Below are 18265 nucleotides of genomic sequence, written 5' to 3'. Positions count from 1 at the left end.
TTGTTTTAGTAAAAGATCTTTTATGCGTCATAAAAAATGCATAAATACAATGTTTGGAAAAGTTTTTTATAGTAGAAGGCCAGGGCTTGTAGCGTAATGGATAACTCGTCTGCCTTCGAAGTAGAAGATTCAAGGTTCGAGTCCTGACAAGCTCGGTATTAACATTTAAACATGGTTATTAGAGTACAACGGAAGGGAAATCTATAAAATTGCAATGCTTCAATAGCATCTAGATAAAAAGTTAACGGGCTTGCGGCGCAATGGATAACGCGTCTGCCTACGGAGCAGAAGATTCCAGGTTCGAGTCTTGGCAAGCTCGGTGTTTGTTTTAGTAAAAGATCTTTTATGCGTCATAAAAAATGTATAAATACAATGTTTGGAAAAGTTTTTTTATAGAAGAAGCAAGGGCATGTAGCGTTATGGATAACGCGTCTGCCTTCGAAGTAGAAGATTCAAGGTTCGATTTCTGGCAAGCTCGGAATTAACATTTAAACATGGTTATTAGAGTATAACGGAAGGGAAATCTATAAAATTGCAATGCTTCAATAGCATCTAGATAAAAAGTTAACGGGCTTGTAGCGTAATGGATAACGCGTCTGGCTTCGAAGCAGAAGTTTCCAGGTTCGAGTCCTGGCAAGCTCGGAATTAACATTTAAAGATGATTATTAGAGTGTAACGGAAGGGAAATCTGTAAAATTGCAATGCTTCAATAGCTTCTAGATAAACACCTAACGTTCTTGTGGCGCAATTGATGACGCGTCTGCCTACGGAGTAGAGGATTTCAGGTTCGAGTCCTGGCAAGCTCGGTGTTTGTTTTAGTAAAAGATCTTTTAAACGTCATAAAAATGCATAAATACAATGTTTGGAAAAGTTTTTTATATTAGAAGGCAAGGGCTTGTAGCGTGATGGATAACGCGTCTGCCTTCGAAGCAGAAGATTGCAGGTTTGATTCCTGGCAAGCTCTGTGTTTGTTTTAGTAAAAGATCTTTTATGCGTCATAAAAAATTCATAAATACAATGTTTGGAAAGGTTTTTTATATAAGAAGGCAAGGGCTTGTAGCGTAATGGATAACGCGTCTGCCTTCGAAGCAGAAGATTGCAGGTTTTATTCCTGGCAAGCTCTGTGTTTGTTTTAGTAAAAGATCTTTTATGCGTCATAAAAAATTCATAAATACAATAATTGGAAAAGTTTTTTATATTAGAAGGCAAGGGCTTGTAGCGTAATGGATAACGCGTCTGCCTTCGAAGCAGACGATTGCAGGTTTGAGTCCTGGCAAGCTCGCTGTTTGTTTTAGTAAAAGATCTTTTATGCGTCATAAAAAATGCATAAATACAATGTTTGGAAAAGTTTTTTATAGTGGAAGCAAGGGCATGTAGCGTTATGGATAACGCGTCTGCCTTCGAAGTAGAAGATTCAAGGTTCGAGTCCTGACAAGCTCGGAATTAACATTTAAACATGGTTATTAGAGTGTAACGGAAGGGAAATCTGTAAAATTGCAATGCTTCAATAGCTTCTAGATACACACCTAACGTGCTTGTGGCGCAATTGATGACGCGTCTGCCTACGGAGTAGAGGATTTCAGGTTCGAGTCCTGGCAAGCTCGGTGTTTGTTTTAGTAAAAGATCTTTTAAACGTCATAAAAATGCATAAATACAATGTTTGGAAAAGTTTTTTATATTAGAAGGCAAGGGCTTGTAGCGTAATGGATAACGCGTCTGCCTTCGAAGCAGAAGATTGCAGGTTTGAGTCCTGGCAAGCTCGCTGTTTGTTTTAGTAAAAGATCTTTTATGCGTCATAAAAAATGCATAAATACAATGTTTGGAAAAGTTTTTTATAGAAGAAGCAAGGGCGTGTAGCGTTATGGATAACGCGTCTGCCTTCGAAGAAGAAGATTCCAGGTTCGAGTCCTGGCAAGCTCGGAATAACATTTAAACATGGTTATTAGAGTATAACGGAAGGGAAATCTATAAAATTGCAATGCTTCAATATTATCTAGATAAAAAGCTATCGGGCTTGTGGCGCGATGGATAACGCGTCAGCCTACGGAGCAGAGGATTCCAGGTTCGAGTCCTGGCAAGCTCGGTGTTTGTTTTAGTAAAAGATCTTTTAAACGTCATAAAAATGCATAAATACAATGTTTGGAAATTTTTTTTATATTACAAAGCAAGGGCTTGAAGCGTAATGGATAACGCGTCTGCCTACGAAGCAGAATATTCCAGGTTCGAGTCCTGGCAAGCTCGTTGTTTGTTTTAGTAGAAGATCTTTTATAAGTCATAAAAATGCATAAATACAATGTTTGGAAAAGTTTTTTTATAGTAGGAGCAAGGGCATGTAGCGTTATGGATAACGCGTCTGCCTTCGAAGTAGAAGATTCAAGGTTCGAGTCCTGACAAGCTCGGTATTAACATTTAAACATGGTTATTAGAGTACAACGGAAGGGAAATCTATAAAATTGCAATGCTTCAATAGCATCTAGATAAAAAGCTAACGGGCTTGCGGCGCAATGGATAACGCGTCTGCCTACGGAGCAGAAGATTCCAGGTTCGAGTCTTGGCAAGCTCGGTGTTTGTTTTAGTAAAAGATATTTTATGCGTCATAAAAAATGCATAAATACAATGTTTGGAAAAGTTTTTTTATAGAAGAAGCAAGGGCATGTAGCGTTATGGATAACGCGTCTGCCTTCGAAGTAGAAGATTCAAGGTTCGATTTCTGGCAAGCTCGGAATTAACATTTAAACATGGTTACTAGAGTATAACGGAAGGGAAATCTATAAAATTGCAATGCTTCAATAGCATCTAGATAAAAAGTTAACGGGCTTGTAGCGTAATGGATAACGCGTCTGGCTTCGAAGCAGAAGTTTCCAGGTTCGAGTCCTGGCAAGCTCGGAATTAACATTTAAAGATGATTATTAGAGTGTAACGGAAGGGAAATCTGTAAAATTGCAATGCTTCAATAGCTTCTAGATAAACACCTAACGTTCTTGTGGCGCAATTGATGACGCGTCTGCCTACGGAGTAGAGGATTTCAGGTTCGAGTCCTGGCAAGCTCGGTGTTTGTTTTAGTAAAAGATCTTTTAAACGTCATAAAAATGCATAAATACAATGTTTGGAAAAGTTTTTTATATTAGAAGGCAAGGGCTTGTAGCGTAATGGATAACGCGTCTGCCTTCGAAGCAGAAGATTGCAGGTTTGAGTCCTGGCAAGCTCGCTGTTTGTTTTAGTAAAAGATCTTTTATGCGTCATAAAAAATGCATAAATACAATGTTTGGAAAAGTTTTTTATAGAAGAAGCAAGGGCATGTAGCGTTATGGATAACGCGTCTGCCTTCGAAGAAGAAGATTCCAGGTTCGAGTCCTGGCAAGCTCGGAATAACATTTAAACATGGTTATTAGAGTATAACGGAAGGGAAATCTATAAAATTGCAATGCTTCAATAGCATCTAGATAAAAAGCTATCGGGCTTGTGGCGCGATGGATAACGCGTCAGCCTACGGAGCAGAGGATTCCAGGTTCGAGTCCTGGCAAGCTCGTTGTTTGTTTTAGTAGAAGATCTTTTATAAGTCATAAAAATGCATAAATACAGTGTTTGTAAAAGTTTTTTATATTAGAAGGCAAGGGCTTGTAGCGTAATGGATAACGCGTCTGCCTTCGAAGCAGAAGATTCCAGGTTCGAGTCCTGGCAAGCTCGGAATTAACAATTAAAGATGATTTTTAGAGTGTAACGGAAGGGAAATCTATAAAATTGCAATGCGTCAATAGCATCTAGATAAACACCTAACGGGCTTGTGGCGCAATTTATAACGCGTCTGCCTACGAAGCAGAAGATTCCAGGTTCGAGTTCTGGCAAGCTCGGAATTAACATTTAAACATTGTTATTAGAGTATAACGGAAGGGAAATCTATGAAATTGCAATGCTTCAATAGCATATAGGTAAAAAGCTAACGGGCTTGTGGCGCAATGGATAACGCGTCTGCCTACGGAGCAGAGGATTCCAGGTTCGAGTGCTGGCAAGCTCGGTGTTTGTTTTAGTAAAAGATCTTTTAAACGTCATAAAAATGCATAAATACAATGTTTGGAAAAGTTTTTTATATTAGAAGGCAAGGGCTTTTAGCGTAATGGATAACGCGTCTGCCCTCGAAGCTGAAGATTGCAGGTTTGAGTCCTGGCAAGCTCGGTGTTTGTTTTAGTAAAAGCTCTTTTATGTGTCATAAAAATGCATAAATACAATGTTTGGAAAACTTTTTTATAGTAGAAGCAAGGGCATGTAGCGTTATGGATAACGCGTCTGCCTTCGAAGTAGAAGATTCAAGGTTCGAGTTCTGGCAAGCTCGGAATTAACATTTAAAGATGATTATTAGAGTGTAACGGAAGGGAAATCTGTTAAATTGCAATGCTTCAATAGCTTCCAGATAAACACCTAACGGGCTTGTGGCGCAATTGATAACGCGTCTGCCTACGGAGCAGCGGATTCCAGGTTTGAGTCCTGGCAAGCTCGGTGTTTGTTTTAGTAAAAGATCTTTTATGCGTCATAAAAATGCATAAATACAATGTTTGGAAAACTTTTTTATATTAGAAGGCAAGGGCTTTTAGCGTAATGGATAACGCGTCTGCCCTCGAAGCAGAAGATTGCAGGTTTGAGTCCTGGCAAGCTCGGTGTTTGTTTTAGTAAAAGCTCTTTTATGTGTCATAAAAATGCATAAATACAATGTTTGGAAAACTTTTTTATAGTAGAAGCAAGGGCATGTAGCGTTATGGATAACGCGTCTGCCTTCGAAGTAGAAGATTCAAGGTTCGAGTTCTGGCAAGGTCGGAATTAACATTTAAAGATGATTATTAGAGTGTAACGGAAGGGAAATCTGTTAAATTGCAATGCTTCAATAGCTTCTAGATAAACACCTAACGGGCAAGTGGCGCAATTGATGACCCGTCTGGCTACGGCGCAGAGGATTCCAGGTTCGAGTCCTGGCAAGCTCGGTGTTTGTTTTAGTAAAAGATCTTTTAAACGTCATAAAAATACATAAATACAATGTTTGGAAAAGTTTTTTATATTAGAAGGCAAGGGCTTTTAGCGTAATGGATAACGCGTCTGCCTTCGAAGCAGAAGATTGCAGGTTCGAGTTCTGGCAAGCTCGGAATTAACATTTAAACATGGTTATTAGAGTATAACGGAAGGGAAATCTATAAAATTGCAATGCTTCAATAGCATCTAGATAAAAAGCTAACGGGCTTGTGGCGCAATGGATAACGCGTCTGCCTAAAGAGCAGAAAATTCCAGGTTCGAGTCCTGGCAAGCTCGGTGTTTGTTTTAGTAAAGATCTTTTTTGCGTCATAAAAAATTCATAAATACAATGTTTGGGAAAGTTTTTTATAGTAGAAGCAAGGGCATGTAGCGTTATGGATAACGCGTCTGCCTTCGAAGTAGAAGATTGCAGGTTCGAGTTCTGGCAAGCTCGGAATTAACATTTAAACATGGTTATAAGAGTATAACGTAAGGGAAATCTATAAAATTGCAATGCTTCAATAGCATCTAGATAAAAAGCTTACGGGCTTGTGGCGCAATGGATAACGCGTCTGCCTACGGAGCAGAAGATTCCAGGTTCGAGTCCTGGCAAGCTCGGTGTTTGTTTTAGTAAAAGATCTTTTTTGCGTCATAAAAAATGCATAAATACAATGTTTGGAAAACTTTTTTTGTAGTAGAAGCAAGGGCATGTAGCGTTATGGATAACGCGTCTGCCTTCGAAGTAGAAGATTCAAGGTTCGAGTTCTGGCAAGCTCGGTATTAACATTTAAACATGGTTATAAGAGAATAACGGAAGGGAAATCTATAAAATTGCAATGCTTCAATAGCATCTAGATAAAAAGCTAACGGGCTTGTGGCGCAATGGATAACGCGTCTGCCTACGGAGCAGAAGATTCCAGGTTCGAGTCCTGGCAAGCTCGGTGTTTGTTTTAGTAAAAGATCTTTTTTGCGTCATAAAAAATGCATAAATACAATGTTTGGAAAACTTTTTTTGTAGTAGAAGCAAGGGCTTGTAGCGTTATGGATAACGCGTCGGCCTTCGAAGTAGAAGATTCAAGGTTCGAGTTCTGGCAAGCTCGGGATTAACATTTAAACATGGTTATAAGAGTATAACGGAAGGGAAATCTATAAAATTGCAATGCTTCAATAGCATCTAGATAAAAAGCTAACGGGCTTGTGGCGCAATGGATAACGCGTCTGCCTACGGAGCAGAAGATTCCAGGTACGAGTCCTGGCAAGCTCGGTGTTTGTTTTAGTAAAAGATCTTTTATGCGTCATAAAAAATGCATAAATACAATGTTTGGAAAAGTTTTTTATATTAGAAGGCCAGGGCTTGTAGCGTAATGGATAACTCGTCTGCCTACGAAGCAGAAGATTCAGGTTCGAGCCCTGGCAAGCTCGGAATTAACATTTAAAGATGATTATTAGAGTGTAACGGAAGGGAAATCTATAAAATTGCAATGCTTCAATAGCATCTAGATAAAAATCTAACGGGCTTGTGGCGCAATGGATAACGCGTCTGCCTACGGACCAGAAGATTCCAGGTTCGAGTCCTGGAGAGCTCGGTGTTTGTTTTAATAAAGGATCTTTTATGCGTCATAAAAAATGCATAAATACAATGTTTGGAAAAGTTTTTTATATTACAAAGCAAGGACTTGTAGCGTAATGGATAACGCGTCTGCCTTCGAAGCAGAAGGTTGCAGGTTCGAGTCATGGCAAGCTCGGTGTTTGTTTTAGTAAAAGATCTTTTATGCGCCATAAAAATGCATAAACACAATGTTTGGAAAAGTTTTTTATAGTAGAAGCAAGGGCATGAAGCGTTATGGATAACGCGTCTGCCTTCGAAGAAGAAGATTCAAGGTTCGAGTCCTGACAAGCTCGGAATTAACATATAAACATGGTTATTAGAGTATAACGGAATTGAAATCTATAAAATTGCAATGCTTCAATAGCATCTAGATAAAATGCTAACGGGCTTGTGGCGCAATGGATAACGCGTCTGCCTACGGAGCAGAAGATTCCAGGTTCGGGTCCTGGCATGCTCGGTTGTTTGTTTTAGTAAAAGATTTTTTTTGCGTCATAAAAAATTCATAAATACAATGTTTGGAAAAGTTTTTTTATAGTAGAAGCAAGGGCTTGTAGCGTAATGGATAACGCGTCTGCCTTCGAAGCAGAAGATTCCAGGTTCGAGTCCTGGCAAGCTAGGAATTAACATTTAAAGCTGATTATTAGAGTGTAACGAAAGGGAAATCTATAAAATTGCAATGCTTCAATAGCATCTAGATAAACACCCAACGGGCTTGTGGCGCAATGGATAATGCGTCTGCCTACGAAGCAGAAGATTCCAGGGTCGAGTCCTGGCAAGCTCGGTGTTTGTTTTAGTAAAAGATCTTTTATGCGTCATAAAAAATTCATAAATACAATGTTTGGGAAAGTTTTTTATAGTAGAAGCAAGGGCATGTAGCGTTATGGATAACGCGTCTGCCTTCGAAGTAGAAGATTGCAGGTTCGAGTTCTGGCAAGCTCGGAATTAACATTTAAACATGGTTATAAGAGTATAACGGAAGTGAAATCTATAAAATTGCAATGCTTCAATAGCATCTAGATAAAAAGCTAACGGGCTTGTGGCGCAATGGATAACGCGTCTGCCTACGGAGCAGAAGATTCTTGGTTCGAGTCCTGGCAAGCTCGGTGTTTGTTTTAGTAAAAGATCTTTTTTGCGTCATAAAAAATTCACAAATACAATGTTTGGAAAAGTTTTTTTATAGTAAAAGCAAGGGCATGTAGCGTTATGGATAACGCGTCTGCCTTCGAAGTAGAAGATTGCAGGTTCGAGTTCTGGCAAGCTCGGAATTAACATTTAAACATGGTTATAAGAGTATAACGGAAGTGAAATCTATAAAATTGCAATGCTTCAATAGCATCTAGATAAAAAGCTAGCGGGCTTGTGGCGCAATGGATAACGCGTCTGCCTACGGAGCAGAAGATTCCAGGTTCGAGTCCTGGCAAGCTCGGTGTTTGTTTTAGTAAAAGATCTTTTATGCGTCATAAAAATTGCATAAATACAATGTTTGGAAAACTTTTTTTATAGTAGAAGCAAGGGCATGTAGCGTTATGGATAACGCGTCTGCCTTCAAAGTAGAAGATTCAAGGTTCGAGTTCTGGCAAGCTCGGAATTAACATTTAAACATGGTTATTAGAGTATAACGGAAGGGAAATCTATAAAATTGCAATGCTTCAATAGCATCTAGATAAAAAGCTTACGGGCTTGTGGCGCAATGGATAACGCGTCTGCCTACGGAGCAGAAGATTCTTGGTTCGAGTCCTGGCAAGCTCGGTGTTTGTTTTAGTAAAAGATCTTTTTTGCGTCATAAAAAATTCACAAATACAATGTTTGGAAAATTTTTTTTGTAGTAAAAGCAAGGGCATGTAGCGTTATGGATAACGCGTCTGCCTTCGAAGTAGAAGATTGCAGGTTCGAGTTCTGGCAAGCTCGGAATTAACATTTAAACATGGTTATAAGAGTATAACGGAAGCGAAATCTATAAAATTGCAATGCTTCAATAGCATCTAGATAAAAAGCTAACGGGCTTGTGGCGCAATGGATAACGCGTCTGCCTACGGAGCAGAAGATTCCAGGTTCTAGTCCTGGCAAGCTCGGTGTTTGTTTTAGTAAAAGATCTTTTTTGCGTCATAAAAAATGCATAAATACAATGTTTGGAAAACTTTTTTTGTAGTAGAAGCAAGGGCTTGTAGCGTTATGGATAACGCGTCTGCCTTCGAAGTAGAAGATTCAAGGTTCGAGTTCTGGCAAGCTCGGAATTAACATTTAAACATGGTTATAAGAGTATAACGGAAGGGAAATCTATAAAATTGCAATGCTTCAATAGCATCTAGATAAAAAGCTAACGGGCTTGTGGCGCAATGGATAACGCGTCTGCCTACGGAGCAGAAGATTCCAGGTACGAGTCCTGGCAAGCTCGGTGTTTGTTTTAGTAAAAGATCTTTTATGCGTCATAAAAAATGCATAAATACAATGTTTGGAAAAGTTTTTTATATTAGAAGGCCAGGGCTTGTAGCGTAATGGATAACTCGTCTGCCTACGAAGCAGAAGATTCAGGTTCGAGTCCTGGCAAGCTCGGAATTAACATTTAAAGATGATTATTAGAGTGTAACGGAAGGGAAATCTATAAAATTGCAATGCTTCAATAGCATCTAGATAAAAATCTAACGGGCTTGTGGCGCAATGGATAACGCGTCTGCCTACGGACCAGAAGATTCCAGGTTCGAGTCCTGGAGAGCTCGGTGTTTGTTTTAATAAAGGATCTTTTATGCGTCATAAAAAATGCATAAATACAATGTTTGGAAAAGTTTTTTATATTACAAAGCAAGGACTTGTAGCGTAATGGATAACGCGTCTGCCTTCGAAGCAGAAGGTTGCAGGTTCGAGTCATGGCAAGCTCGGTGTTTGTTTTAGTAAAAGATCTTTTATGCGCCATAAAAATGCATAAATACAATGTTTGGAAAAGTTTTTTATAGTAGAAGCAAGGGCATGTAGCGTTATGGATAACGCGTCTGCCTTCGAAGAAGAAGATTCAAGGTTCGAGTCCTGACAAGCTCGGAATTAACATATAAACATGGTTATTAGAGTATAACGGAATTGAAATCTATAAAATTGCAATGCTTCAATAGCATCTAGATAAAATGCTAACGGGCTTGTGGCGCAATGGATAACGCGTCTGCCTACGGAGCAGAAGATTCCAGGTTCGGGTCCTGGCATGCTCGGTTGTTTGTTTTAGTAAAAGATTTTTTTTGCGTCATAAAAAATTCATAAATACAATGTTTGGAAAAGTTTTTTTATAGTAGAAGCAAGGGCTTGTAGCGTAATGGATAACGCGTCTGCCTTCGAAGCAGAAGAATCCAGGTTCGAGTCCTGGCAAGCTAGGAATTAACATTTAAAGATGATTATTAGAGTGTAACGAAAGGGAAATCTATAAAATTGCAATGCTTCAATAGCATCTAGATAAAAAGCTTACGGGCTTGTGGCGCAATGGATAACGCGTCTGCCTACGGAGCAGAAGATTCTTGGTTCGAGTCCTGGCAAGCTCGGTGTTTGTTTTAGTAAAAGATCTTTTTTGCGTCATAAAAAATTCACAAATACAATGTTTGGAAAATTTTTTTTGTAGTAAAAGCAAGGGCATGTAGCGTTATGGATAACGCGTCTGCCTTCGAAGTAGAAGATTGCAGGTTCGAGTTCTGGCAAGCTCGGAATTAACATTTAAACATGGTTATAAGAGTATAACGGAAGCGAAATCTATAAAATTGCAATGCTTCAATAGCATCTAGATAAAAAACTAACGGGCTTGTGGCGCAATGGATAACGCGTCTGCCTACGGAGCAGAAGATTCCAGGTTCTAGTCCTGGCAAGCTCGGTGTTTGTTTTAGTAAAAGATCTTTTTTGCGTCATAAAAAATGCATAAATACAATGTTTGGAAAACTTTTTTTGTAGTAGAAGCAAGGGCTTGTAGCGTTATGGATAACGCGTCTGCCTTCGAAGTAGAAGATTCAAGGTTCGAGTTCTGGCAAGCTCGGAATTAACATTTAAACATGGTTATAAGAGTATAACGGAAGGGAAATCTATAAAATTGCAATGCTTCAATAGCATCTAGATAAAAAGCTAACGGGCTTGTGGCGCAATGGATAACGCGTCTGCCTACGGAGCAGAAGATTCCAGGTACGAGTCCTGGCAAGCTCGGTGTTTGTTTTAGTAAAAGATCTTTTATGCGTCATAAAAAATGCATAAATACAATGTTTGGAAAAGTTTTTTATATTAGAAGGCCAGGGCTTGTAGCGTAATGGATAACTCGTCTGCCTACGAAGCAGAAGATTCAGGTTCGAGTCCTGGCAAGCTCGGAATTAACATTTAAAGATGATTATTAGAGTGTAACGGAAGGGAAATCTATAAAATTGCAATGCTTCAATAGCATCTAGATAAAAATCTAACGGGCTTGTGGCGCAATGGATAACGCGTCTGCCTACGGACCAGAAGATTCCAGGTTCGAGTCCTGGAGAGCTCGGTGTTTGTTTTAATAAAGGATCTTTTATGCGTCATAAAAAATGCATAAATACAATGTTTGGAAAAGTTTTTTATATTACAAAGCAAGGACTTGTAGCGTAATGGATAACGCGTCTGCCTTCGAAGCAGAAGGTTGCAGGTTCGAGTCATGGCAAGCTCGGTGTTTGTTTTAGTAAAAGATCTTTTATGCGCCATAAAAATGCATAAATACAATGTTTGGAAAAGTTTTTTATAGTAGAAGCAAGGGCATGTAGCGTTATGGATAACGCGTCTGCCTTCGAAGAAGAAGATTCAAGGTTCGAGTCCTGACAAGCTCGGAATTAACATATAAACATGGTTATTAGAGTATAACGGAATTGAAATCTATAAAATTGCAATGCTTCAATAGCATCTAGATAAAATGCTAACGGGCTTGTGGCGCAATGGATAACGCGTCTGCCTACGGAGCAGAAGATTCCAGGTTCGGGTCCTGGCATGCTCGGTTGTTTGTTTTAGTAAAAGATTTTTTTTGCGTCATAAAAAATTCATAAATACAATGTTTGGAAAAGTTTTTTTATAGTAGAAGCAAGGGCTTGTAGCGTAATGGATAACGCGTCTGCCTTCGAAGCAGAAGAATCCAGGTTCGAGTCCTGGCAAGCTAGGAATTAACATTTAAAGATGATTATTAGAGTGTAACGAAAGGGAAATCTATAAAATTGCAATGCTTCAATAGCATCTAGATAAAAAGCTTACGGGCTTGTGGCGCAATGGATAACGCGTCTGCCTACGGAGCAGAAGATTCTTGGTTCGAGTCCTGGCAAGCTCGGTGTTTGTTTTAGTAAAAGATCTTTTTTGCGTCATAAAAAATTCACAAATACAATGTTTGGAAAATTTTTTTTGTAGTAAAAGCAAGGGCATGTAGCGTTATGGATAACGCGTCTGCCTTCGAAGTAGAAGATTGCAGGTTCGAGTTCTGGCAAGCTCGGAATTAACATTTAAACATGGTTATAAGAGTATAACGGAAGCGAAATCTATAAAATTGCAATGCTTCAATAGCATCTAGATAAAAAACTAACGGGCTTGTGGCGCAATGGATAACGCGTCTGCCTACGGAGCAGAAGATTCCAGGTTCTAGTCCTGGCAAGCTCGGTGTTTGTTTTAGTAAAAGATCTTTTTTGCGTCATAAAAAATGCATAAATACAATGTTTGGAAAACTTTTTTTGTAGTAGAAGCAAGGGCTTGTAGCGTTATGGATAACGCGTCTGCCTTCGAAGTAGAAGATTCAAGGTTCGAGTTCTGGCAAGCTCGGAATTAACATTTAAACATGGTTATAAGAGTATAACGGAAGGGAAATCTATAAAATTGCAATGCTTCAATAGCATCTAGATAAAAAGCTAACGGGCTTGTGGCGCAATGGATAACGCGTCTGCCTACGGAGCAGAAGATTCCAGGTACGAGTCCTGGCAAGCTCGGTGTTTGTTTTAGTAAAAGATCTTTTATGCGTCATAAAAAATGCATAAATACAATGTTTGGAAAAGTTTTTTATATTAGAAGGCCAGGGCTTGTAGCGTAATGGATAACTCGTCTGCCTACGAAGCAGAAGATTCAGGTTCGAGTCCTGGCAAGCTCGGAATTAACATTTAAAGATGATTATTAGAGTGTAACGGAAGGGAAATCTATAAAATTGCAATGCTTCAATAGCATCTAGATAAAAATCTAACGGGCTTGTGGCGCAATGGATAACGCGTCTGCCTACGGACCAGAAGATTCCAGGTTCGAGTCCTGGAGAGCTCGGTGTTTGTTTTAATAAAGGATCTTTTATGCGTCATAAAAAATGCATAAATACAATGTTTGGAAAAGTTTTTTATATTACAAAGCAAGGACTTGTAGCGTAATGGATAACGCGTCTGCCTTCGAAGCAGAAGGTTGCAGGTTCGAGTCATGGCAAGCTCGGTGTTTGTTTTAGTAAAAGATCTTTTATGCGCCATAAAAATGCATAAATACAATGTTTGGAAAAGTTTTTTATAGTAGAAGCAAGGGCATGTAGCGTTATGGATAACGCGTCTGCCTTCGAAGAAGAAGATTCAAGGTTCGAGTCCTGACAAGCTCGGAATTAACATATAAACATGGTTATTAGAGTATAACGGAATTGAAATCTATAAAATTGCAATGCTTCAATAGCATCTAGATAAAATGCTAACGGGCTTGTGGCGCAATGGATAACGCGTCTGCCTACGGAGCAGAAGATTCCAGGTTCGGGTCCTGGCATGCTCGGTTGTTTGTTTTAGTAAAAGATTTTTTTTGCGTCATAAAAAATTCATAAATACAATGTTTGGAAAAGTTTTTTTATAGTAGAAGCAAGGGCTTGTAGCGTAATGGATAACGCGTCTGCCTTCGAAGCAGAAGAATCCAGGTTCGAGTCCTGGCAAGCTAGGAATTAACATTTAAAGATGATTATTAGAGTGTAACGAAAGGGAAATCTATAAAATTGCAATGCTTCAATAGCATCTAGATAAACACCCAACGGGCTTGTGGCGCAATGGATAATGCGTCTGCCTACGAAGCAGAAGATTCCAGGGTCGAGTCCTGGCAAGCTCGGTGTTTGTTTTAGTAAAAGATCTTTTATGCGTCATAAAAAATTCATAAATACAATGTTTGGGAAAGTTTTTTATAGTAGAAGCAAGGGCATGTAGCGTTATGGATAACGCGTCTGCCTTCGAAGTAGAAGATTGCAGGTTCGAGTTCTGGCAAGCTCGGAATTAACATTTAAACATGGTTATAAGAGTATAACGGAAGTGAAATCTATAAAATTGCAATGCTTCAATAGCATCTAGATAAAAAGCTAACGGGCTTGTGGCGCAATGGATAACGCGTCTGCCTACGGAGCAGAAGATTCCAGGTTCGAGTCCTGGCAAGCTCGGTGTTTGTTTTAGTAAAAGATCTTTTATGCGTCATAAAAATTGCATAAATACAATGTTTGGAAAACTTTTTTTATAGTAGAAGCAAGGGCATGTAGCGTTATGGATAACGCGTCTGCCTTCAAAGTAGAAGATTCAAGGTTCGAGTTCTGGCAAGCTCGGAATTAACATTTAAACATGGTTATTAGAGTATAACGGAAGGGAAATCTATAAAATTGCAATGCTTCAATAGCATCTAGATAAAAAGCTAACGGGCTTGTGGCGCAATGGATAACGCGTCTGCCTACGGAGCAGAAGATTCTTGGTTCGAGTCCTGGCAAGCTCGGTGTTTGTTTTAGTAAAAGATCTTTTTTGCGTCATAAAAAATTCACAAATACAATGTTTGGAAAAGTTTTTTTATAGTAAAAGCAAGGGCATGTAGCGTTATGGATAACGCGTCTGCCTTCGAAGTAGAAGATTGCAGGTTCGAGTTCTGGCAAGCTCGGAATTAACATTTAAACATGGTTATAAGAGTATAACGGAAGCGAAATCTATAAAATTGCAATGCTTCAATAGCATCTAGATAAAACGCTAACGGGCTTGTGGCGCAATGGATAACGCGTCTGCCTACGGAGCAGAAGATTCCAGGTTCTAGTCCTGGCAAGCTCGGTGTTTGTTTTAGTAAAAGATCTTTTTTGCGTCATAAAAAATGCATAAATACAATGTTTGGAAAACTTTTTTTGTAGTAGAAGCAAGGGCTTGTAGCGTTATGGATAACGCGTCTGCCTTCGAAGTAGAAGATTCAAGGTTCGAGTTCTGGCAAGCTCGGAATTAACATTTAAACATGGTTATAAGAGTATAACGGAAGGGAAATCTATAAAATTGCAATGCTTCAATAGCATCTAGATAAAAAGCTAACGGGCTTGTGGCGCAATGGATAACGCGTCTGCCTACGGAGCAGAAGATTCCAGGTACGAGTCCTGGCAAGCTCGGTGTTTGTTTTAGTAAAAGATCTTTTATGCGTCATAAAAAATGCATAAATACAATGTTTGGAAAAGTTTTTTATATTAGAAGGCCAGGGCTTGTAGCGTAATGGATAACTCGTCTGCCTACGAAGCAGAAGATTCAGGTTCGAGTCCTGGCAAGCTCGGAATTAACATTTAAAGATGATTATTAGAGTGTAACGGAAGGGAAATCTATAAAATTGCAATGCTTCAATAGCATCTAGATAAAAATCTAACGGGCTTGTGGCGCAATGGATAACGCGTCTGCCTACGGACCAGAAGATTCCAGGTTCGAGTCCTGGAGAGCTCGGTGTTTGTTTTAATAAAGGATCTTTTATGCGTCATAAAAAATGCATAAATACAATGTTTGGAAAAGTTTTTTATATTACAAAGCAAGGACTTGTAGCGTAATGGATCACGCGTCTGCCTTCGAAGCAGAAGGTTGCAGGTTCGAGTCATGGCAAGCTCGGTGTTTGTTTTAGTAAAAGATCTTTTATGCGCCATAAAAATGCATAAATACAATGTTTGGAAAAGTTTTTTATAGTAGAAGCAAGGGCATGTAGCGTTATGGATAACGCGTCTGCCTTCGAAGAAGAAGATTCAAGGTTCGAGTCCTGACAAGCTCGGAATTAACATATAAACATGGTTATTAGAGTATAACGGAATTGAAATCTATAAAATTGCAATGCTTCAATAGCATCTAGATAAAAAGCTAACGGGCTTGTGGCGCAATGGATAACGCGTCTGCCTACGGAGCAGAAGATTCCAGGGTCGAGTCCTGGCAAGCTCGGTGTTTGTTTTAGTAAAAGATCTTTTATGCGTCATAAAAAATTCATAAATACAATGTTTGGGAAAGTTTTTTATAGTAGAAGCAAGGGCATGTAGCGTTATGGATAACGCGTCTGCCTTCGAAGTAGAAGATTGCAGGTTCGAGTTCTGGCAAGCTCGGAATTAACATTTAAACATGGTTATAAGAGTATAACGGAAGTGAAATCTATAAAATTGCAATGCTTCAATAGCATCTAGATAAAAAGCTAACGGGCTTGTGGCGCAATGGATAACGCGTCTGCCTACGGAGCAGAAGATTCCAGGTTCGAGTCCTGGCAAGCTCGGTGTTTGTTTTAGTAAAAGATCTTTTATGCGTCATAAAAATTGCATAAATACAATGTTTGGAAAACTTTTTTTTATAGTAGAAGCAAGGGCATGTAGCGTTATGGATAACGCGTCTGCCTTCAAAGTAGAAGATTCAAGGTTCGAGTTCTGGCAAGCTCGGAATTAACATTTAAACATGGTTATTAGAGTATAACGGAAGGGAAATCTATAAAATTGCAATGCTTCAATAGCATCTAGATAAAAAGCTTTCGGGCTTGTGGCGCAATGGATAACGCGTCTGCCTACGGAGCAGAAGATTCTTGGTTCGAGTCCTGGCAAGCTCGGTGTTTGTTTTAGTAAAAGATCTTTTTTGCGTCATAAAAAATTCACAAATACAATGTTTGGAAAAGTTTTTTTATAGTAAAAGCAAGGGCATGTAGCGTTATGGATAACGCGTCTGCCTTCGAAGTAGAAGATTGCAGGTTCGAGTTCTGGCAAGCTCGGAATTAACATTTAAACATGGTTATAAGAGTATAACGGAAGTGAAATCTATAAAATTGCAATGCTTCAATAGCATCTAGATAAAAAGCTAACGGGCTTGTGGCGCAATGGATAACGCGTCTGCCTACGGAGCAGAAGATTCCAGGTTCGAGTCCTGGCAAGCTCGGTGTTTGTTTTAGTAAAAGATCTTTTATGCGTCATAAAAATTGCATAAATACAATGTTTGGAAAACTTTTTTTATAGTAGAAGCAAGGGCATGTAGCGTTATGGATAACGCGTCTGCCTTCAAAGTAGAAGATTCAAGGTTCGAGTTCTGGCAAGCTCGGAATTAACATTTAAACATGGTTATTAGAGTATAACGGAAGGGAAATCTATAAAATTGCAATGCTTCAATAGCATCTAGATAAAAAGCTTACGGGCTTGTGGCGCAATGGATAACGCGTCTGCCTACGGAGCAGAAGATTCTTGGTTCGAGTCCTGGCAAGCTCGGTGTTTGTTTTAGTAAAAGATCTTTTTTGCGTCATAAAAAATTCACAAATACAATGTTTGGAAAAGTTTTTTTATAGTAAAAGCAAGGGCATGTAGCGTTATGGATAACGCGTCTGCCTTCGAAGTAGAAGATTGCAGGTTCGAGTTCTGGCAAGCTCGGAATTAACATTTAAACATGGTTATAAGAGTATAACGGAAGCGAAATCTATAAAATTGCAATGCTTCAATAGCATCTAGATAAAAAGCTAACGGGCTTGTGGCGCAATGGATAACGCGTCTGCCTACGGAGCAGAAGATTCCAGGTTCTAGTCCTGGCAAGCTCGGTGTTTGTTTTAGTAAAAGATCTTTTTTGCGTCATAAAAAATGCATAAATACAATGTTTGGAAAACTTTTTTTGTAGTAGAAGCAAGGGCTTGTAGCGTTATGGATAACGCGTCTGCCTTCGAAGTAGAAGATTCAAGGTTCGAGTTCTGGCAAGCTCGGAATTAACATTTAAACATGGTTATAAGAGTATAACGGAAGAGAAATCTATAAAATTGCAATGCTTCAATAGCATCTAGATAAAAAGCTAACGGGCTTGTGGCGCAATGGATAACGCGTCTGCCTACGGAGCAGAAGATTCCAGGTACGAGTCCTGGCAAGCTCGGTGTTTGTTTTAGTAAAAGATCTTTTATGCGTCATAAAAAATGCATAAATACAATGTTTGGAAAAGTTTTTTATATTAGAAGGCCAGGGCTTGTAGCGTAATGGATAACTCGTCTGCCTACGAAGCAGAAGATTCAGGTTCGAGTCCTGGCAAGCTCGGAATTAACATTTAAAGATGATTATTAGAGTGTAACGGAAGGGAAATCTATAAAATTGCAATGCTTCAATAGCATCTAGATAAAAATCTAACGGGCTTGTGGCGCAATGGATAACGCGTCTGCCTACGGACCAGAAGATTCCAGGTTCGAGTCCTGTAGAGCTCGGTGTTTGTTTTAATAAAGGATCTTTTATGCGTCATAAATAATGCATAAATACAATGTTTGGAAAAGTTTTTTATATTACAAAGCAAGGACTTGTAGCGTAATGGATAACGCGTCTGCCTTCGAAGCAGAAGGTTGCAGGTTCGAGTCATGGCAAGCTCGGTGTTTGTTTTAGTAAAAGATCTTTTATGCGCCATAAAAATGCATAAATACAATGTTTGGAAAAGTTTTTTATAGTAGAAG

The 18265-nt window shown here is 39.1% G+C and overlaps 35 non-coding genes across 35 annotated transcripts; all 35 read left to right on the top strand.

Annotated features, from left to right (window-relative positions):
- Nucleotides 1-569: 569 nt before the first annotated feature.
- On the top strand, nucleotides 570-642 carry TRNAR-UCG (transfer RNA arginine (anticodon UCG)). The gene has a single exon. It is a non-coding gene; the product is annotated as a tRNA-Arg (tRNA).
- A 1047-nt stretch (nucleotides 643-1689) lies between these two features.
- On the top strand, nucleotides 1690-1762 carry TRNAR-UCG (transfer RNA arginine (anticodon UCG)). The gene has a single exon. It is a non-coding gene; the product is annotated as a tRNA-Arg (tRNA).
- A 1051-nt stretch (nucleotides 1763-2813) lies between these two features.
- TRNAR-UCG (transfer RNA arginine (anticodon UCG)) lies at nucleotides 2814-2886 on the top strand. The gene has a single exon. It is a non-coding gene; the product is annotated as a tRNA-Arg (tRNA).
- Nucleotides 2887-3135: 249 nt separating this feature from the next.
- Nucleotides 3136-3208, top strand: TRNAR-UCG (transfer RNA arginine (anticodon UCG)). Its single transcript has one exon. It is a non-coding gene; the product is annotated as a tRNA-Arg (tRNA).
- Nucleotides 3209-3614: 406 nt separating this feature from the next.
- On the top strand, nucleotides 3615-3687 carry TRNAR-UCG (transfer RNA arginine (anticodon UCG)). Its single transcript has one exon. It is a non-coding gene; the product is annotated as a tRNA-Arg (tRNA).
- A 1535-nt stretch (nucleotides 3688-5222) lies between these two features.
- TRNAF-AAA (transfer RNA phenylalanine (anticodon AAA)) lies at nucleotides 5223-5295 on the top strand. The gene has a single exon. It is a non-coding gene; the product is annotated as a tRNA-Phe (tRNA).
- A 248-nt stretch (nucleotides 5296-5543) lies between these two features.
- Nucleotides 5544-5616, top strand: TRNAR-ACG (transfer RNA arginine (anticodon ACG)). Its single transcript has one exon. It is a non-coding gene; the product is annotated as a tRNA-Arg (tRNA).
- A 250-nt stretch (nucleotides 5617-5866) lies between these two features.
- Nucleotides 5867-5939, top strand: TRNAR-ACG (transfer RNA arginine (anticodon ACG)). The gene has a single exon. It is a non-coding gene; the product is annotated as a tRNA-Arg (tRNA).
- A 250-nt stretch (nucleotides 5940-6189) lies between these two features.
- TRNAR-ACG (transfer RNA arginine (anticodon ACG)) lies at nucleotides 6190-6262 on the top strand. The gene has a single exon. It is a non-coding gene; the product is annotated as a tRNA-Arg (tRNA).
- Nucleotides 6263-7151: 889 nt separating this feature from the next.
- Nucleotides 7152-7224, top strand: TRNAR-UCG (transfer RNA arginine (anticodon UCG)). The gene has a single exon. It is a non-coding gene; the product is annotated as a tRNA-Arg (tRNA).
- Nucleotides 7225-7637: 413 nt separating this feature from the next.
- On the top strand, nucleotides 7638-7710 carry TRNAR-ACG (transfer RNA arginine (anticodon ACG)). The gene has a single exon. It is a non-coding gene; the product is annotated as a tRNA-Arg (tRNA).
- A 250-nt stretch (nucleotides 7711-7960) lies between these two features.
- On the top strand, nucleotides 7961-8033 carry TRNAR-ACG (transfer RNA arginine (anticodon ACG)). Its single transcript has one exon. It is a non-coding gene; the product is annotated as a tRNA-Arg (tRNA).
- Nucleotides 8034-8283: 250 nt separating this feature from the next.
- On the top strand, nucleotides 8284-8356 carry TRNAR-ACG (transfer RNA arginine (anticodon ACG)). Its single transcript has one exon. It is a non-coding gene; the product is annotated as a tRNA-Arg (tRNA).
- A 250-nt stretch (nucleotides 8357-8606) lies between these two features.
- Nucleotides 8607-8679, top strand: TRNAR-ACG (transfer RNA arginine (anticodon ACG)). Its single transcript has one exon. It is a non-coding gene; the product is annotated as a tRNA-Arg (tRNA).
- A 250-nt stretch (nucleotides 8680-8929) lies between these two features.
- Nucleotides 8930-9002, top strand: TRNAR-ACG (transfer RNA arginine (anticodon ACG)). The gene has a single exon. It is a non-coding gene; the product is annotated as a tRNA-Arg (tRNA).
- An 889-nt stretch (nucleotides 9003-9891) lies between these two features.
- TRNAR-UCG (transfer RNA arginine (anticodon UCG)) lies at nucleotides 9892-9964 on the top strand. The gene has a single exon. It is a non-coding gene; the product is annotated as a tRNA-Arg (tRNA).
- Nucleotides 9965-10055: 91 nt separating this feature from the next.
- On the top strand, nucleotides 10056-10128 carry TRNAR-ACG (transfer RNA arginine (anticodon ACG)). Its single transcript has one exon. It is a non-coding gene; the product is annotated as a tRNA-Arg (tRNA).
- Nucleotides 10129-10378: 250 nt separating this feature from the next.
- On the top strand, nucleotides 10379-10451 carry TRNAR-ACG (transfer RNA arginine (anticodon ACG)). The gene has a single exon. It is a non-coding gene; the product is annotated as a tRNA-Arg (tRNA).
- A 250-nt stretch (nucleotides 10452-10701) lies between these two features.
- TRNAR-ACG (transfer RNA arginine (anticodon ACG)) lies at nucleotides 10702-10774 on the top strand. The gene has a single exon. It is a non-coding gene; the product is annotated as a tRNA-Arg (tRNA).
- An 889-nt stretch (nucleotides 10775-11663) lies between these two features.
- TRNAR-UCG (transfer RNA arginine (anticodon UCG)) lies at nucleotides 11664-11736 on the top strand. The gene has a single exon. It is a non-coding gene; the product is annotated as a tRNA-Arg (tRNA).
- A 91-nt stretch (nucleotides 11737-11827) lies between these two features.
- Nucleotides 11828-11900, top strand: TRNAR-ACG (transfer RNA arginine (anticodon ACG)). The gene has a single exon. It is a non-coding gene; the product is annotated as a tRNA-Arg (tRNA).
- A 250-nt stretch (nucleotides 11901-12150) lies between these two features.
- Nucleotides 12151-12223, top strand: TRNAR-ACG (transfer RNA arginine (anticodon ACG)). The gene has a single exon. It is a non-coding gene; the product is annotated as a tRNA-Arg (tRNA).
- A 250-nt stretch (nucleotides 12224-12473) lies between these two features.
- On the top strand, nucleotides 12474-12546 carry TRNAR-ACG (transfer RNA arginine (anticodon ACG)). The gene has a single exon. It is a non-coding gene; the product is annotated as a tRNA-Arg (tRNA).
- An 889-nt stretch (nucleotides 12547-13435) lies between these two features.
- Nucleotides 13436-13508, top strand: TRNAR-UCG (transfer RNA arginine (anticodon UCG)). The gene has a single exon. It is a non-coding gene; the product is annotated as a tRNA-Arg (tRNA).
- A 413-nt stretch (nucleotides 13509-13921) lies between these two features.
- On the top strand, nucleotides 13922-13994 carry TRNAR-ACG (transfer RNA arginine (anticodon ACG)). Its single transcript has one exon. It is a non-coding gene; the product is annotated as a tRNA-Arg (tRNA).
- Nucleotides 13995-14244: 250 nt separating this feature from the next.
- TRNAR-ACG (transfer RNA arginine (anticodon ACG)) lies at nucleotides 14245-14317 on the top strand. The gene has a single exon. It is a non-coding gene; the product is annotated as a tRNA-Arg (tRNA).
- Nucleotides 14318-14567: 250 nt separating this feature from the next.
- TRNAR-ACG (transfer RNA arginine (anticodon ACG)) lies at nucleotides 14568-14640 on the top strand. The gene has a single exon. It is a non-coding gene; the product is annotated as a tRNA-Arg (tRNA).
- Nucleotides 14641-14890: 250 nt separating this feature from the next.
- Nucleotides 14891-14963, top strand: TRNAR-ACG (transfer RNA arginine (anticodon ACG)). Its single transcript has one exon. It is a non-coding gene; the product is annotated as a tRNA-Arg (tRNA).
- Nucleotides 14964-15692: 729 nt separating this feature from the next.
- On the top strand, nucleotides 15693-15765 carry TRNAR-ACG (transfer RNA arginine (anticodon ACG)). The gene has a single exon. It is a non-coding gene; the product is annotated as a tRNA-Arg (tRNA).
- Nucleotides 15766-16014: 249 nt separating this feature from the next.
- Nucleotides 16015-16087, top strand: TRNAR-ACG (transfer RNA arginine (anticodon ACG)). Its single transcript has one exon. It is a non-coding gene; the product is annotated as a tRNA-Arg (tRNA).
- Nucleotides 16088-16338: 251 nt separating this feature from the next.
- On the top strand, nucleotides 16339-16411 carry TRNAR-ACG (transfer RNA arginine (anticodon ACG)). The gene has a single exon. It is a non-coding gene; the product is annotated as a tRNA-Arg (tRNA).
- A 250-nt stretch (nucleotides 16412-16661) lies between these two features.
- TRNAR-ACG (transfer RNA arginine (anticodon ACG)) lies at nucleotides 16662-16734 on the top strand. Its single transcript has one exon. It is a non-coding gene; the product is annotated as a tRNA-Arg (tRNA).
- Nucleotides 16735-16984: 250 nt separating this feature from the next.
- TRNAR-ACG (transfer RNA arginine (anticodon ACG)) lies at nucleotides 16985-17057 on the top strand. Its single transcript has one exon. It is a non-coding gene; the product is annotated as a tRNA-Arg (tRNA).
- Nucleotides 17058-17307: 250 nt separating this feature from the next.
- On the top strand, nucleotides 17308-17380 carry TRNAR-ACG (transfer RNA arginine (anticodon ACG)). The gene has a single exon. It is a non-coding gene; the product is annotated as a tRNA-Arg (tRNA).
- A 250-nt stretch (nucleotides 17381-17630) lies between these two features.
- Nucleotides 17631-17703, top strand: TRNAR-ACG (transfer RNA arginine (anticodon ACG)). Its single transcript has one exon. It is a non-coding gene; the product is annotated as a tRNA-Arg (tRNA).
- Nucleotides 17704-18265: the final 562 nt, after the last annotated feature.

Source organism: Phalangium opilio, unplaced genomic scaffold (genome assembly GCF_054372755.1).
Source record: "Phalangium opilio isolate 3A_F unplaced genomic scaffold, DU_Popi_V2 ptg000089l_1, whole genome shotgun sequence".
NCBI lineage: Eukaryota > Metazoa > Arthropoda > Arachnida > Opiliones > Phalangiidae > Phalangium > Phalangium opilio.
Note: the sequence above shows the minus strand (reverse complement) of the source record. Positions and strands in the feature narration are given on the sequence as shown.